At 39.5% G+C, this 6,996-nt stretch overlaps 1 protein-coding gene and 1 pseudogene across 1 annotated transcript in view; one reads left to right on the top strand and one right to left on the bottom strand.

Moving 5' to 3' along the window:
* Positions 1 to 6,996, bottom strand: part of DWF5 (Ergosterol biosynthesis ERG4/ERG24 family) — a 212,123-nt gene that overhangs the window by 183,074 nt on the left and 22,053 nt on the right. The window lies entirely within an intron of this gene.
* LOC149170264 (GLABRA2 expression modulator pseudogene) lies at positions 5,524 to 6,346 on the top strand (annotated as a pseudogene).

Raw genomic sequence — 6,996 nt, 5'->3', positions numbered from 1 at the left:
CTCCAAAATTGTGCAATCCAACCAGGCAAACTCCCCTCCAGAAATTGCGCAATCCAGCCCAACACTGGGCTTCAGCCCAGAAATTGCGCAATTCTGGGAGATGGTGACCTGCTGGCCCCAGAAATTGCGCAATGCCTGAGACAGCTAGCCTTGCTCAGCCTAGAAACTACGAAAATTTCACCCCCAAGGCTTCAGGTTGTTGCACGTGCTGTCAAGTTGACCGATTCCCTCCAAGATTGAGCAAGGTTGATTTGCATGCATGGCCTGCTTTTTTCCGGAGAACAAAAAAAAAAAAAGCAAAACATCCCTAATTTTAGGGATTTGTTTTTAGCAGTTGGAGGTTACATGCAAAGATCGTTTTAGAAACCTCCCACCAAGTGTCGCTTTTTCCTAGATTTGTGGCATGCGCGTCATAAACCTCAATCTTATCAAAACTTATTTATTCGATGTTGCAGAGCTCATTCCTCACATCGATCTTGGAGCTCTGACATCCCACATCACATCTAGGAGTCTTCGGCACATTTGACTCAGTGTTTCCGGGTAAGTTTGCTTCTCATGTCTTTTGTTGTTTTTTCTGGCGCATTCTGTATTTTGACTTGTGTGAGTGTTGTCTGCTTGTTTCAATGAATGCTTGTTGTCGTTTTGATGTATGTTAGCTTGTAGAAGCATTGTTTCAGTTTTTCTTTGCATCTCATTGTTGTCGCATGCATGACATTGTTTTTGCACTAACGGTCGCCGTTGCGGCGACTCGCTTCACACACATGCTTGCTTTCCCGTTTTCTGAATCTTGCACTCACTATTTGCATGCATGATCATTCACTCTTTCTTACACTCAGTCTCGCATGCATTCAAACCTTCTCATGTTTTCAGTCGCCTATCGGCAAGTTTGGGTTGCCTTGGCCCAAACCTTGCCTTGCCCAGCCAGCAATGCGCATCCCTGAGAATGAAGGCTCTGCCTTCCTCCCAGAAAATGCGCAAAACTGGCTAGCACTGACCCCCAGGCTTGCTCTGCGCAATTCTGGGAGGCAGTGCCCAGCTGGCCCCAAAAACTACGCAATGCAGTTTGTTGGGTTTGCATGCTCTTGCTGACTGTGCATTGCGCAATTCCAACAGTTAGTCAGCCTCCTGACAGCCCGGACTATGCCTTGCGCAGTTTTGGCAATCAGTCTCCCAGCCTCCCAGTGGAAATTGCGCAATCTTCACAATCAGTCACACAGGTATGTTGCAAGTCAATCCTCAAGTTTGTTTTGGTTTTCAATTGACAGATTGCTTGCCATGAGTGTTGCTATGTCTCCAGGTATCACAGGTGTTCATCTGCCTCTCAACAACATAGGTACAATGGCCTCCAGGAGAGCAAAGTCAAAGGACACCGTTGAGAGCGCAACTAGGGATGCAGTTGAGCAAGTGTCTATGAGCTTGCCTATCTATGAAGACATCAAGTTGTTCATAGACAAGGATATCAAGATGAAATGGTAGCGGCATCGCAGCGAGCAACACCATCAAAAGGTAGTAGACCTGCGTGCGGCAAAGGCAAGAGGAAGGTTGTTGACAGCGCAGAGGCAGAGGAAAGTTGCAAGTTCAAAGCAGATCCACTTGTGATGAAATCAACTTTGGAGATTGAGGCTAAGAGGTGACAACACGAAAAGAGGATCACACAGAGGCAAGGAGAGAAACAGAGGATGGAGGAAACAGAGAAGAGGAGTTGCAGGAGTCGAAGTAACAACTCAGGGAAGAACAGGAGTTGCGCAGAGGAGAGAAGGAAGCGCAACAAGAACAGGTACAGCAGGAGGCACAACATGCACAAATTGATGAAACTGCACCCATATAGGTTATAGACCCATCCCAGCAACTGACACAGAGCAAACAAGGTGAGCAGTGTTGTCGATCACATGCACGAGTGTTTAGGAGCATGGATGTCATTGTGCACATGCATGCGATCCCATCCATTGGCACACTCACCGAGGCGAAGACAAAGAACCAAGTCCGATTGGAGTTGGACATGTACTTCGACAAGTTGATGCGCATAGCCACCAGCACAGACTTGGAGATCAGCGCAGACACTATGCATCAGTATGTTGTTGGTCTAGCTGCACTCAAGACTATGATGCGCATGTTATCAGACAAGTTGGACAGAGGAGCCAAAGCAATGTCCCAAATGCAACAGAGGCAAGAGTTGGCTTCCAGAAGGATGTCACCACAATGTACACGGACACCATCACGGACTACCCAACTTGACATTGGTTTGCCACCATCGATCATCGCGAGGATGTCGAAGAGTTGGTCTTCCCACAGTTGTCTGAGTCTTAGTGATGTCTTGCATGGCTTACTCAAGCCTATTTTGTCTCACATGGGTACATGTGCAGATTGTAATGTAACATCTTGTAAAAAGTGAAAGACCAAATGTCGATAGTAGAATGTAACAGTCATGTAGTAATTGAAGAGTCATGAGGGTAGGTGAAGAGTCACAAAGGGGAATGTCAATGGTCACCCCACCCTTTGCTATTTATAGAACCTCATAACTCATTGTACAGGCTTTTGGGAGCCAAGCTTCCTATAGGTGTATCTTAGAGAAATCTTGGAGTGTATTGTAACGAGCCTTGGCTTCTCCACAGTGCAGAGCTAATATATCTCTTTGGAGGAGCAGGCGGCAGTGACTGTAACATTCCGCTGTCGGAACTAGTGGTTGGTCATGGTTGCATTGTATGATTGGATCTTTCACTCTTAATATAACAGAGCCAGCGCGTTTAATGCATATGTTGTATTTTATTTCAGCTATCTTGGTTACTCTAATAATATATGTAGTTGTTTGCTTACGCATGTATGTATGGACTATTTCTATGTATGTATGTATGAATCTTACTGAGATGTGTTGTTGATTTAACCATCGCTTTGATCGTTGGTTTCCCTGTCTTCCAACTTGTGATGTATCTTTGCTTGTGTGTTCCCTTTCAAGTTGGGTGTTTCCACAGGTTTCTAAGGGACGCACTCACTCCCCTTTCCTTGTGTTAGAACCCTTTGTTGGGACTCAGAAATGTCATATTTTCATCCACCTTTTCCTTCACTATTCCTTACATTTCATCATCCCATTAACCTTTATCATACATACATTTGGGTTTCACCTTCTTATTTTCCATTTTATTCATTTTTGTATTACAAGTGAATTTATGATTAATTATTAAAAATATACATATTTATTTTTATATATATCTCAAGAATATGTGAGTTTTGTGATGTGTAGGAAATATGTGAAGAATTAATATCTCCTCCACCATATTAAGGAGATAATTATGCAAGCCTATTCCTAAGGAGAAAAGCATGGAGGATTTGGTTGGCATATCTTATCCAATTCCTAAGGAGAAAATCATGGAGGATTTGGTTGGCATATCTTATCCAAGATATGTGAGAGATTTATGGAGGATTCAAAGGGATCATATTTTGTAATAATGGGAAAGTAGTTAAAAATGCTTGAGAGATTTTGGGATCATATCTTGTAATAATGGGAAATTAGTTGAGAGTGCTTGAGAGAATATTGGATATGTAATTTTATGAGAAGGTTATCTTCCTCATGTATATAAGAGAGTGCTCTCTCTTCATAATGAATAATGGAAAGGAATTCTTAGTTTTTCATTTTTATTGTTGTGATTTGTAATTTGGTTTTTGTAATATAAGATATTTTTATTATTGTGAGCTCACATATGTTGTTTGTCATTCAATTCTTCACATGTTGTATTGCTTTTCCTTTATGCAATTTCCTGCTTTCCTAGTTAGTGTTTCAATGCTTAATTTGATTTCAGTAATTTAGATTAGATTAGATTAGTTCCACTTCAGTCCTGCATATATAGTGCATGTGTCTCGTAAGTCTACGGACCTCGGATTGACAAATTAAATAGTTGGGCAAGTACTACAACAGAATTAAACGGTAATATTTTCACCCAACATTTTGGCGCCGTTGCCGGGAGGCACGATGGATTGAAGTTTAGTTTGATTTTTCATGCAAGTGTGTTTAGACATGTTCCTAACTCCAAGGTGTTAAGGCGGTAAGACGTGGGGATCGGCCTACGCATCACATTCGAGATACCGTAACGGGCCCAACCTCTTATGGATCAGGGCATGTAGGGTGTGTTTACATTTATGCAAGTGTGAATTTCAATTTCTGCAAGTGTGTTTGATTTTCGCAACTGTGAAGAATGTTTGATGAATTCATGGTTCATGGTGTAGTTGAAGAATTCAATTACTCAATTAATGAGCAGTCCTTGTAAGAGGGTTTAATTGAGTATTGAATTCAAGATTATTTCTGTGGTCCTTTTGTTTTTTTTTTCAATTTTTAGTGTGCTGATTTTTTTTGTTTTTAGAATCTCTTTCAACATGGTTTAACAATGAGTGTCAGCTTGGAACTACTCACTCAGATCCTTGCAGAAGTCGGAATCTCCTCTTCCCTGGAAAAGGAGATCTTGACAAGAATTGAAGGTTCAACTACTCCCCAAGAAACAAATGAAGATTCAACATCTGAAGAATCCTGCGTATCTGATGGCGAAAAGCCATTCAAACAGGAATTCGAGGTAGAAGAACAGCAGATCGAAGAAGAAGAAGAGGAGTTACAACATGATCTAAGTGAGAGAAACTGTGCCTATCAAAGCTTTATCGAACAATGGTTCCAGGTAAGTACTAGATTAGATTCATCTTTTTATTTTTTAGTTGATTTGCAGTTACAGCAACTAGACTCATTCACTCTCGAATATTTTCATTTTTCATTTGAAAAATTGCTACTGAATCTATTGTTGTTACTGCTACGTGAATGGCTTCATTGGAAGTTTAATTACACGTAACTAATTTTTTTTCTAATTAGTATAGAGTAGGTAGGCTTTTATTTTTAGTTTTTTTCTTTCATTTTCAGTTTTGCTTTTACCTAGAATAAGTATGCTCTCCTCCTGCGTCTTTGTACGATCTCGAGGATCAGAAAATAGGGATGATTTAGACTAATTTCAAGAATAAATAAATGTTTTGCAATATGCTTGATCAAAACATCTTTCAATATGCAAATCATTGTGTCCATTTGTTAAAAAAAAAAAAAAAAAAAAAAAACTAAATCTAGAGAAAGTTTAGTTTCTTTCTAAATTTTAGTTTTTCATTTAAAAAAAAAAATACTAATTAAAAAAAAGGGGTTGTCATCACCGTAATTCTCTGCACATTAATTGTAAAAAAAAAAAAACCGTTTTTTTTCTTCACGCAGTCATCTAAACAGGGTCTCGAAGAACCATGATTCCCTCTTAGACCGTTAGGAATTTAAGCAAACGATTTCTGGGTTATGTAATTTATTCTGTTGTGAAAAAAACCCATGTCTTCGTTTGTCTAGATTTGTCCTGGTTTGATCACAAACTGCTTTTCAAAACTGACGTTTTTAAGGGGTTGCGTTCTGAAGATGTTGGCATCCACTATGAGGCGGTGGGAGTAATTGGTTTGCACTCTGATAATTCACTCTTGTTCGCTGCATTTTTCTTTGCCGAATCTAAATCCGCAGCATCTGCTCCTCCAATGCCTACCCGCCAACAGCAACCCTCTTTTCAGGCAAACCCTTACGTGGCCACAACATCGGTTCCTTCTTCATCTGACACAAATTTTATGGAAACAGTCACGAATGTATTGGGTAGATGGGGCAAGAAGGTTGGGGAGGCAACAAAAATGGCAGAAGACCTAGCTGGGAATGTCTGGCAACATTTGAAAACCGACCCCAGTATTGTCGACACAGCTATGGAGAGGCTTGCTCAAGGGACAAAACTGCTTACTGAAGGTGGCTATGAAAAGATCTTCTGCCAGACATTTGAAACCTTCCCAGACGAACAACTACAGAATACTTACACTTGCTACTTGTCAACTACTGCTGGGCCTGTCATAGGAACACTTTATTTGTCCACTGAAAAGATTGCTTTTTGCAGTGATAACCCTCTTTCTTACACGGTCAATCCTGATAAAACGGAATGGCATTTTTACAAGGTGGTGCTACCTCTTCCTCAACTGAACGATGTTAATCCTTCGGCAAATAGCGCCAACCCTGCGGAGAAATACATTCAGATAATTTCTACTGACAACCATGAATTTTGGTTCATGGGTTTTCTAAACTATGATAAAGCAGTCAAGAATCTGCCAGGAATTTTGAAAAAACGAGGGGGCCTAGCTAACCAGTGGACCATCAAAGGAGGACATATAACTCATAATCACCAGTTGGGCAAGTTTGAAGTTGTTTATGCTGTAAGGTATCCTCTTTGGAGCATGGATGATCAACGTTAGAATATTTGTATTTCACAGTCATGGTCATGTATAACCTAAATCCATGCATATTTCTTGTGAATATTTGTTCCCTTCCATTAAAACACATGCCCGTATTTGTAGCAAACATTTGATTTGGTATTTTTTTTTGTGTCTTTGCTTTCTTCTAAATAAACTTGGATCTCACATCAAAAAAAGAAAAAAAACATTTCATATATTTTCTTTTGTTTAATTCAACACCAAACATACATGCTAAAATAAAATTTTCATTTTAATTTTGTTCAAACATACAAATAACAATTTGTTGTTTAAAACAAAAAAAAAAAATTGCCCTCATTCATTTATACACTCACTACTTGTTCCCTAACAAATACAACGCCTTTTCAAATGTTTTACATCACTTTTCCTGCAACCCATACAAACATTTTGAAAAAGTATTACACAATCAATGAATACATTGCATGGGGACATGCAATATTTCTAATTGGGAGGAAATAAAAGTATGTTGGATTTTTGTGAATTTGTGGGCAAGAGTTAGGATGCACATGCTAACAAGTGAAATGAGATTGGTGTTATGTGTAGGTCAACGAGAAACTTATGCAGAAAGCTCAACATTGCGATGCGACACCTTTTTCATCCATAATTAGAGTTATTTCAGAAAATAATTAAAAAATGGACATTTTGTAAATTCTTGAAAATGCGCTAATTTGTTTTTGAGTCACTTCATACAGG

The sequence above is a fragment of the Pinus tabuliformis genome, chromosome 4_2, assembly GCF_031772625.1.
Source record: "Pinus tabuliformis cultivar Carrire ecotype Pingquan chromosome 4_2, CPIR1, whole genome shotgun sequence".
Lineage (NCBI taxonomy): Eukaryota > Viridiplantae > Streptophyta > Pinopsida > Pinales > Pinaceae > Pinus > Pinus tabuliformis.
Note: the sequence above shows the minus strand (reverse complement) of the source record. Positions and strands in the feature narration are given on the sequence as shown.